The following is a 12,400-nucleotide window of genomic DNA, read 5'->3' on the forward strand; positions in this document are numbered from 1 at the left end:
CAGGCGGTTTGGGTGAAAATGATGACAATCCACATAGAGTAGAGGAAACTGAGGTGTATCTGCATCAGTGTGAAGAGCTGGCAGAGGTGATTTACAATTCCATAAATTAATTCCATAAATTATCTGGGAGTAGGCATTAGGAGTGATTTAAAATGGAATGACCATATAAAATTAATCGTCGGTAAAGCAGATGCCAGACTGAGATTCATGGGAAGAATCCTAAGGAAACGCAATCCGAAAACAAAGGAAGTAGGTTACAGTACACTTGTTCGCCTACTGCTCGAATACTGCTCACCAGTGTGGAATCCGTACGAGATAGGGTTGATAGAAGAGATAGAGAAGATCCAACGGAGAGCAGCGCGCTTCGTTAGAGGATAATTTAGTAATCGCGAAAGCGTTACAGAGATGATAGATAAACTCCAGTGGAAGACGCTGCAGGAGAGACGCTCAGTAGCTCGGTACGGGCTTTTGTTGAAGTTTCGAGAACATACCTTAACCGAGGAGTCAAGCAGTATATTGCTCCCTCCTACGTATATCTCGCGAAGAGACCATGAGGATAAAATCAGAAAGATTAGAGCCCACAAAGAGACATACCGACAATCTTTCTTTCCACGAACAACACGAGACTGGAATAGAAGGGAGAACCGATAGAGGTGCTCTAAGTACCCTCCGCCACACACCGTCAGGTGGCTTGCGGAGTATGGATGTAGATGTAGATGTAGACCTGAGGGATGCGTCACAGAGCCAGAGAAATACAGGTAATTTTTATACACACTAACGCTGCTTACATATAACAATGTACCTGCAGCAGCAGCAAGCAATATCTAGACCGTAGTACTTAATTTTTTCGGTTATTCATCTACTTCTAGCAGCTGCCTCTCCACAATACACAGGTCCTGTGTACCACACACAGCTGTGTAAGACGTCACTCGCCACTGCACAGGAAGCCACAGCAGCCTCAGCTGCCCCATTCACTGCTGCCCCGCACCAGGCCTGCTCTGGCGTCCATGAACGAAACTCCCTCCCACAACTGGCTCAGGGTTGTAGCAACAACGATCTCTGCAGCTGCAGCTGCAGCTAATCTGCTGACACTGGGGTGATATATCATTTCCTTCTCTCCCTCGTTCTCACCTGAACCGCAAGGAATATCCAACTCCCTGCTCCTCCACACAGCTGTCATCATCGTCTCAGTCAGCGGCAGCAGCAGCAACCTCATCAACCACTTGTAGTTAAAGTAATAGTAGTAATCCCGTGGCTAGCAGCAGTTCTCTCTCCTGTCCTTTTAGTGAAGGACATCAGATTAGTATCACCATAACACGACTAGAATGCTTCGTGATTGTGGACCCTTTTGAGGGGCAAATCTCATTCACCAAGATCAAGAACCAAACAGGAGGGTATCCTGACCCTGCAGGATTTCTTAAAGCGTGCCTTCCTGTTCTGGAAAAGGAGCTCCTCAAGGTTGTTAATGATCCACAGCATTCCACCATTAAATGCAGCGTAGTGCTGTGCATCAAACTGTAACACCCTCCACACAAGCCTCTGGCATTGCAGAGACAACCTTCACTATCTGTTCAGGAATAATGGCGTGATATCACAGAGCACTTCAATCGCCCAGTGGTTTCATGAGTCCACCTTGAGTGCTATAGTAGACTGGTTATCCAAGATGAAAGTTAGAGGGTCAGCTAAAGCATTCAGCTGAATACTGAGCCTCAACATTCATACGCTTGTCCATGATCCAGACAATGGAGGGTCCTGCTATATCAAAGGGTCCCGCTATATCAAGCTTCCAGAGGATATAGCAGATAAAAAGGCATGTAATAATGTTAAAATTAAAACCGTTCAGGCTTATTTTGCGTGATCAATCCTGGCTTGCGTGAGAAATATTAAACAAAATCTAGAGCATCCAGGTAGATACCACATGCGTAAAGACATTATCCCCAGGATGTGTAACTTTGATGGTACGGAGTTCCCCATCAAACATCGGACATACCAAAATCTGAGGCACAGAATACCAGAATATCGGTTCATGTTTTTGGCCTGAAGAAATGCAAATCAGACTAGCAGAACAAACAGGGAAAATATACAGGGTGTTACAAAAAGGTACGGCCAAACTTTCAGGAAATATTCCTCACACACAAATAAAGAAAAGATGTTATGTGGACATATGTCCGGAAACGCTTAAATGCCATGTTAGAGCTCATTTTAGTTTGTCAGTATGTACTGTACTTCCTCGATTCACCGCCAGTTGACCCAATTGAAGGAAGGTAATGTTGACTTCGGTGCTTGTGTTAACATGCGACTCATTGCTCTACAGTATCTACATCAAGCACATCAGTACGTAGCATCAACAGGTTAGTGTTTATCACGAACGTGCTTTTGCAGTCAGTGCAATGTTTACAAATTCGGAGTTGGCAGATGCCCATTTGATGTATGGATTAGCACGGGGCAATAGCCGTGGCGCGGTACGTTTGTATCGAGACAGATTTCCAGAACGAAGGTGTCCCGACAGGAAGACGTTCGAAGCAATTGATCAGCTTCTTAGGGAGCACGGAACATTCCAGCCTATGACTCGCGACTGGGGAAGACCTAGAACGACGAGGAAACATGCAATGGACGAGGCAATTCTTCGTGCAGAGACGTTGCTGCTGTACAAGATAACGTTGACCACGTCACTGTATGGAGAGTGCTACGGGAGAACCAGTTGTTTCCGTACCATGTACAGCGTGTGCAGGCATTATCAGCAGCTGGTTGGCCTCCACGGGTACACTTCTGCGCATGGTTCATCCAACAATGTGTCAGTCCTCATTTCAGTGCAAATGTTCTCTTTACGGATGAGGCTTCATTCCAACGTGATCAAATTGTAAATTTTCACAATCAACATGTGTGGGCTGACGAGAATCCGCACGCAATTGTGCAATCACGTCATCAACACAGATTTTCTGTGAACGTTTGGGCAGACATTGTTGGTGATGTCTTGATTGGCCCCCATGTTCTTCCAACTACGCTCAATGGAGCACGTTATCATGATTTCACACGGGATACTCTACCTGTGCTGCTAGAACATGTGCCTTTACAAGTACGACACAACATGTGGTTCATGCACGATCGAGCTCCTGCACATTTCAGTCGAAGTGTTCGTACGCTTCTCAACAACAGATTCGGTGACCGATGAATTGGTAGAGGCGGACCAATTCCATGGCCTCCACGCTCTCCTGACCTCAACCCTCTTGACTTTCATTTATGGGGGCATTTGAAAGTTCTTGTCTACGCAACCCCGGTACCAAATGTAGAGACTCTTCGTGCTCGTATTGTGGACGGCTGTGATACAATACACCATTCTCCAGGGCTGCATCAGCGCATCAGGGATTCCATGCGACGGAGGGTGGATACATGTATCCTCGCTACCGGAGGACATTTTGAACATTTCCTGTAACAAAGTGTTTGAAGTCACACTGGTACGTTCTGTTGCTATGTGTTTCCATTCCATGATTAATGTGATTTGAAGAGAAGTAATAAAATGAGCTCTAACATGGAAAGTAAGCGTTTCCGGACACATGTCCACATAACATATTTTCTTTCTTTGTGTGTGAGGAATGTTTCCTGAATGTTTGACCCTACCTTTTTGTAACACCCTGTATAGTCGTTGGACATCTCCATTTCTCAGAAGTTGCCAGTGGACATAACATGCATTTGAACATACTGCTATTCCCAGATGACGAAAACAAGAAGAAAGACAATTATTATTACTGGTGGATCAGGGACATGTCCCTCATTTCCTCCTAAATTAGTAAACACGGATGCGGAAGGCATATTTGCTAAAGGTGCCTCAATGCCTTGTTATTATGCATACTGAGGAAAACAAATTAATAAGGTTTAAGAATGTTCACCATCAGGAGTGATGGCCATTTGTGATGTATACCGACTCTGAACGCCTCCTTGTTCCTGGGACCCACCTCGAAGGTTACACTACGGTCTCACATACTACCTTCACTAAAGAACACCACATTCAGCAGTGTACCAAGTTGCATCGTCCTATGATTTGGGTATTAACCGATACAAATCTTATCTTGGGGATATACTATGGTTTGGCTTCTCACTGAGCTTGAAAATTTTTTATGGGAGGTTGATATATTCACAGTGACTACATTCCCACGACTATATCGAAGAAGAATGAAGGTCTAAACATGAAGGCGTTTGACTGCCTGAACTCGCTACATTTTATGGGGGCACCTCTCCAGAAATTTATTGAATTTCTTCCTAGAAGGATATGCACATCACTCGAGCTGCATTCTCCAATGAGAACGAGTTTCAACTTCTGACTAGGAAGAGGGTTTTTCCATATGAATATCTGTATATTATGGCAAAACTCAATGAAATCAGATTACCCAACATAACAGCATTCTCCAGCAACCTTACAGGTGGAGTACTTTGTCAATGTGTCCATAGGCATGCCAAGGCAAATAAACTACATATTTGAATGAGAAGTTTAATTTATCCCTAGATTCGATTACGTCGTTTTCTTGGATGTCAATAACCTATATGGGCATACCATATAACACTCACTGCCAATTGGCGAGTTTTGATGGGTGCCCAAACCCGAATGCTAGGGATCAGATAAGAAAATCGAAGGTGCGGCGGCTGATTCTGATGTGAGGTGTGTGGTGAAGGCAGAACTCAAGAAGTCACATACTCTATCATTCTGCATGATGCACACACCGATTTGCTGTTGTATATGGAGCAACGAGTTCCATGAGGAAGCTCCACCCCCAAAATTGATCACAACACTGACTGAGAAATGTAGATACATTATTCACTGTTGTAATCTCAAGCAGTGTCTCAGATTGGAAGTGACGCTGCCTTTGAAAAGCCCAGGCTATCTCCATTAAGCAACCCCATGGTTGGAGAAGTATACTGATTAGAATACAACACTGAAGGCTTCTGTGACATGTGACTTTTGAGAAAGAGTTTTCAAATTAATGAAGAATTTCATTTTCGGCAAAACAATGCAGGAATTGAGGGAATGTCGTGAAATTTTTATTAGACCCATATGGAATGGGCGTTAATGGCATAATAAAATGAACTGCAAACCAAAAATTTACAGAGGTCGTGATATTCCATGAGAATTTCGTTGCTTTGGAGATGGCAAAGGTTGCAGTAGAGCTTATGAAACCCATCTATCCTACTACAACTGTCAAAATTCCACATGTACCAATTCCATTCTGAGTTCGCGAAAACTCATTTGCAGACCCAAAGCTACTTTATGTGGTCACATGCTTCATGGTTTTTCCACTGACTGACTGCAACTGAGAGCCCATCCACCTTATATCCCCCTGATGTCACAATCACATGAGCAGATGTTGTGTTCCTGCATTTCTATTGGCACCCATCATGTTTCGGTGTGGCAGGTAGAATGCTGCATTTGTATTAGTTCCCAAGGAAAATGGTGGGGAAAGAAAAACGTTGCATGTGCGCTCTGTGGCTTTGCTAACTAGTTCAGTCGAGGCCTGTCCACCAAGATGAACACCTCTGCTGGATTCTCTCTGGGTTAGTAGAATAGGACAAAGTTGTCTCCTGCACTGTGGATTGATTGGCCATTTCAAGAAACAGGAACAGCTCCAGCACAGTCAATAGTCTCTATGAGCTGCAAATTGCATCTTCAGCCCATCCCACTGCATCACCAGCACTTTCTGAAAAGTACTCTTCCCACATTCATCCATTATCACCTCCTTCCATTCCTCATGTAGGAGGCTATGGATGCAGTTCTCGGCTGTAGGCTTACAGGATATACACTTATTAAACTCCTCAATTTAACACATTGTGACACTACCTTGTCAGGAGGAGATACTGGAGTAACATGGTTCCAGACTGAGTTAAAATATCCATCAATATGCAAACTATACCACAACATCTCTCATTTTGTTTTTCATCAGCACACATGCACTCTATTGTGATATCTTTCCTGTACGACAGCTCAGCACAGACTGAGCGACTTAGGGTTGGGAGTCAATTGGAATGCTGCTGCCACATGGTGGAAGCACATGTAGTTAGAGCTTCTGTAGTGGCCTGACCTCTGCAGTATACAGATGCACGCACTAGTTGCTCCACGACCTGGCTGGTAGATGTAGATGATAGGCATATAGGTATGCAATCCAAACTCAGAACTGATATATCATACTTTATTCCATTCCTTAGCGCAGACGTGAGCTCTGCCTAGCTGGGGGCTAGGATGGGAGGAGTAGTGTCTCCTGCAAATTGATTAAACAGAGAATAAGCAAACATAATTGAACAATAATCTATTATGTCAATTTGACAATGATGTGAAGTTCATGTCATGAGATCCTTCCTCTCAGGCAGCTAAGCATGGACTGAGTGTTTCTCCTCCCAGTTTCCTGATGGGGGAGGGAGGGGGAGAGTGAACGCCTGGAGGGGAAGGCAGTGGGATTTCCCAGGAGGGGGAAAGTGGCTCAGATTGAAATGGGAAAAGGTGACAAAAGTTGTCCCTTTTCTCAGGGGGCGGAGGAGGAGGGAGAAGGATGGAGGTTTCTCAGAAGGACAGTTTATGCGCACCCAGTGACCATAAACCACTTAGCACAACATAAGGTTATAGGGAGGGGTGCTATAAGTGGTCAATTTAATTAATTAGCATGTTTAATTATTTAGCATATTATATTAATTAGGATATTGTTGACAATAAAAGTGCCACAGAACCCCTTTTGCCCCACAACACGCATGTACATACACACACAAACACACACGCACACACACACATACACACACACACACACACACACACACACACACACACACATGCATATGCAGTCACACATACACACACACCCCTTTTCCCCACTATTTGCGATAGTGGTGGGGGTCACATGTGCTGGCATATGCTGGCGCCAGTACACCATGTGGCATAGAGGTTGATAGTGGTGGGGGTCACATGTGCTAGCATATGCTGGCGGCAGCACACCATGTGGCATAGAGTTTACTAGAGTATCGATAGAGGCCAATGACAAGACTAGCTGGAAAGATGCTGCCAACGCCCCCTCAGCTGCCAGTATTTAGGATCGCCGCTGCAGACTGGGGGATCAGTTGTTTCGTCAGTTTAGCCATTTAGTTCGAGCCTATACGCTATGTGAGTCCTGGAGTGTCATCGCGACAGAGCCACAGACATGGCCTCTAGCACAGAGACAGGCAGCACATAGCAACCTTATAGTGAACATACCGGACCTCTACTTCAACAACATTGAGGCTACATGGACTATAGGGAAGAGAGCTTGTACGATAGCACATGGAAACTTAATTAGCTCTTTCTTTATGAATAAAGAACTCAGTTATTAATCGTGTGCAGTTTGTGTTATAGAACGAGGATACCAATCACAAACCAACATCCTGTCCTTGCTTCCTTGCTTCCCATGGCACAGCTCTACAGAAACGAAGAGATGGCATAAAAATGGTTAAAGAGAATATAGAAACGTGATCTGCTGGTTCCAGTTCCATACCATGAAAGGGGCCAGTGTGTTCTTTTAAAGGGGTAACTAATACACTCTAACACAAAAAAAGAAACTGTGCACAATCAAGGAATTATCCAAATGGGATGGAAATTGGACGATGTGATGTCCATGTACAGACTAACATATTACTACAATTTCAGGAAAACTGGGTGATTTGTTCAACAGAAATAACTTGAGAAACTGAGCACGCCAATAACGCGGTGATCCACCTTTGCCCCTTATAAAAGCAATATTCGATTTGGATGCTAGAGTTGTTTGATGTCTTCCTGAGGGATGGTGTGCCAAATCCTGTCCATTTGGCCCGTTAGAACGTCAATATCGCGATAAGATTTGAGGGCCCTGCCCATAACACTGCATACGTTCCTAATTGGGGAGAGATCCAGCAACCTTGCTGACCAAGATCGACGTACCGCTGTGCTGTAAGGGGCCGCAGATGACAACCAAACGGGTCATGTTATGAAAAGGAATCACAATACAGACCATTATTTATCGTTGTCGGGCTGTATGGCAGTCGACAGTCAAGTTGGTATCCCACGGCCGTCCAGGTCGTCTCCAGATACGACTCCGGCCTGTAATCTCACTGACTGTAGTAGAAATACCTTCACTGATGAGTCCCGCTTTGAACTGAGATCCGATGACCAGCGGAGATGTGTCTGGAGGTGCCCCAGACATCTATGGTGTACCAAGCTCACTGTAGTCCCCCATAAGGCCCGACAACCAGTAATCATGATCTGGGATGCCATCTCATTTCACTGCAGGATCCATTTGGTTGTCATCCACAGCACCCTAACAGCACAGAGGTATGTTGCTCTTCATGGAAAGCCATCTTGGGCTTAGATGTCAGCAAGATAACGCCAACCTGCTTGTTTCGTGCTTGCCATACTCCAACTTGGCCACCACTGTCGCCAAATCTCTTCCTATATGAGAACATTTGGAGCATTATGGGCAGGGCGCTCAAACCAGCTCGAGATTTTGACGATCTCACACCCCAATTGGACATAATTTGGCACAATATGCCCCAGGAGGACATCTAACAAGTCTTTCACCATTTCCAAGCAGAATAATACTTGCATAGGAGCCATAGGTGGACCAAAGCATTATCGAGTCTTTCACTTTGTGAAGCTCTCTATCTTGATTATATCACTCATTTTTTGATACTGTGATCAATTTTTTGCCTGTTCCTGTGCATCACATCTACCGATTTCCGAGCCATTCGTATAATTTCTTCGTGGTGCCTTTTTTCCCCCCTTCAAGGTATAGTTAACAAAATGGGAGCCACTGAGACGGATTTGTATTATTTCCGATTTGTACAATGGCTCTATAACGTACTCTCCACAGCAACAATAATTTGTAAGACAATGGAACTAGATATATAGATAGTTGATCGTTGGAAGCAGTATCATAAATCCGAAATAACAACGGCAGTAATAGCTTTCAGTTGTTTACGCATTTGTCACTCAGTTTTTCCTGCTACTCGTGTGATAATGCATAACGAAGTCGTTATACCGGTGTAGAACAAAGGAGAGGTAATCATCGCCAGACATGACACAAAAACTCGTCTTTCCGTTTAGTTTATCGCCTTTCCATATAAAATTTTGTAACACTGACTATAAAAAGAGGCAGGTACGTTCTGAATGGGTATTTCAGCTTGCTGAAGTGTCTCGTATTTCTCATAAAAAGCTGCCGACCTTTTACTGACTGTGCAGATCGAGGGGTTCCCACCGTTTGAAGGCCTCTAAAAGTTAAATTCTTCCGAAGGGCTTACATACTGACGAGCTGCAAGTTAGACCAGCTACATTCTTTTATATATCTTCGTCCCCTCACAACTGTAAACAAAGTTACTGCTGACTTGGAAGATAATATCCACAACTGTAAACAAACTTATGCACTAGAAAACTCCTAAAACTGTGTAATTGAAGACATGAAGCGGACGCTGTCTACCTTTCTTCATTAGAACATCAAATGTGTCCCAGACGTTCACGTACGCCTCAAGATAACGCAAGGGTAAATGTGTGCAGCCGTCGGTCAATCAACTGAGCACTCTGCGGTGAAGTCCTTTGAGATGTAAACTCCAAGCACCGCGGTCAACAGCGCGTATCTACGTCACAAAAGAACTGAAAATGATAGCATTTAGACCTATGTTTTTGAACAAATTACCAGACAACGATGTGGATCAGCTAGTTACAATCTGCTTTGTTGGCACAATTTAGAAATGCCGTGTCTCGTTCAAGAGTGTTATTTTGTTATGGGTGCCCAATATATCACATTTCACACAGGAGGAACGTTCCTGGTCAAAGGCAAGTCATCACTGTATGCGAGAGATGGAAAGGAACCTGCCTAATTTTATGATGTGAGCAGAATACCACCGCATTAACGGCCGGCCGCAGTTGCCGAACAGTTCTAGGCGCTTCAGTCTGGAACCGCGCGACCGCTACGGTCGCAGGTTCGAATCCTGCCTCGGGCACGGATGTGTGTGATGTCCTTAGGTTAGTTCGGTTTAAGTATTTCTAAGTTCTAGGGGACTGATGACCTCAGATGTTAAGTCCCATAGTGCTCAGAGCCATTTCAACCATTTTTGAACCGCATTAACTATCCGGACGTTATGAAATCAGACAACGCATTATGAGGATTCCTCAAGTTCCATGTGGCTTAATGTCAGTAGAGTAATATCAAAGGATTATGTAGAAGTCTCCAGGAAGACTGAGAAACTTCGCGAAATGTCAAGGAGAACATGGAGACACGTAGAGCCCTGTGTAAGCCACGTTGGTGCACGTACAGATTCGTTGGATACGTAGTACCCCAATTGGGGACGTCAATAAGCAAGTTACACATTATCATGGCTGGCCAAACAGCAATTATTGAAAGCTGCACTACACTTCAAAGTTCACAGATACACGACACTAATTTTCAACTTAGTAGCTAAGTTTCTGTAACGCTCGGAACATTCTACCAATCGTTCAATCTCTAAATGATGGTCAGGGAGCCATACGATGACCGCTGTGTGCATCATCATCGGGGGATAATCTCTTTTCACACTTCCTCGGTTGTTTTTGCAGCATGTCGGAAAGATGGAAATCTCTCGGTGCAAGATCTGGGCTGTACGGCAGATCAGCATCACCCGTGTCTGTGCGGCCTTGGTCAAATTTTGGCCAAGAGGGGACAAAATTCCGAAATTTTCGTACAACTGAATTGTGGTGTATGAAAACGTGTCGTGCCCCAATAATTACATGTGACAGGAAATCCACAAGACTTTTATCAGTTCAAACGACAGATTATCCACTTAGTATTTTAAGACAGATTTCTTTGATTTAGTATATGCAAAGTCAATATTTTTATTACTGGTATGGATATTGGTACCAACTTTTTGATCCAACGATCTGGAGTCACATCCTAATACGCTTATATTGAGGGCATTTAATGAGGATGGAAATGCTGCAGTCTTACCTCAAACTTTTTCTCCTCAGAAATAATAACATTATTCAAAATGTATATCTTTTTCGCCTTCCAACATATACAACATATTCATCTTTGCTGTCCTTTACAGTAAATCTTTCTTCATCCAACAGGTACAGTCACATGCCAGATAACACTACTGAATACGTCCTTCACCTACCATATTTCAACTAAGAATGTATCAGACAGCGCAGAAGCAAAGAGCGTGCCACAGCAAGACCAAAGATTGTTTAACAGTAACATAACTTGCTCTTCCTCTGACGTGTACATCGATAACTTAAAAAAATCAAAATGGCATGTCCACCTTACAAAAATACTGTACATGATTTACTGTACAACTGGAGGTCACGTTATGTTGCGGCACTTCTGCGGGTTCGCGGGGACCCTACTCGATATTAGACAGGTGTACCAGTTTATTAGGCTCGTCAGTGTATATACATTATATAGTATTTCAATGACGCAGGTATTTTTCCTTTTACAGGGTGGGCGTCCTGAAAAATAACTACTGATTTTAAAATTACACAACATAAAAATCGGTAAAGAATGCCATAAATGATACTTTTATTGTGAAAACCGTAGAACTTTTATTCAGAAATTTTGAAGTAGTAGCTACAAAATGTGCTCACTGATGACACTGTAATCGCAGCACACAGTGTTTATAAACAGAATTCCGAAACTCAGGGCTATAGTGCACGCAGAATATCGTGGCCATTAGATGCACAGTTGGCTTGGCAGCATACGCGTAGCGAGTACGGCTGTGTGGAGGGGGGGGGGGGGGGGGGCTGCAGCAGGCGGTATAGGGGGAATGCCATGTGCTGGCTAAATTGATGCCTACACTCACATTTTTTTTTTTTAAATATTAAGTGGGGCCCCTTCACGCCCACACTTGCATGGTGACCAATCGAAAAGATCTGTGATCTCTTCTTTGGTTAGTATCTAAAAAGACTTCCCCCTAAAATGCAGCGATTTATTTTCGTTTCGTTTGTTAACCATTTGTAACTTTCAGAAAAGTGTCTCTGGTGGAGAATTTTGAGTAAAACCTTCACATTTATCTTGTTCCCATGTTAAAATTTGCTTCTTTTGTCAAAACTCAGCGGAGTTTACACTGTCACCTTGGAAGTTTACCGTACAACCTCCTTGCCTAGAGACGCCAGATGAAAGTTGATGTCGTCAAGCACTGAATGAAAAACTGCGCAACGGATAACTGGGGAGGGGAGCTTGAGAGCGCTACCTAGAGAGCGTGCCCTTTCTGTACGATACTAGGCAAGGGGCTGGAGGGCTCGCACGCTGCTGTGTGGGCCCCTGCATTCTATATCTTCCATTTTAAAATGAATTCCTTTAACTGGACTCCTATGTGATTTTTAAAGTATGTTAAAGATTGATGACAATTGATTACGTATTTATTTTAAATATTATCACTCGATTTTACAGCG

This window comes from Schistocerca americana, chromosome 3 (genome assembly GCF_021461395.2).
Source record: "Schistocerca americana isolate TAMUIC-IGC-003095 chromosome 3, iqSchAmer2.1, whole genome shotgun sequence".
Lineage (NCBI taxonomy): Eukaryota > Metazoa > Arthropoda > Insecta > Orthoptera > Acrididae > Schistocerca > Schistocerca americana.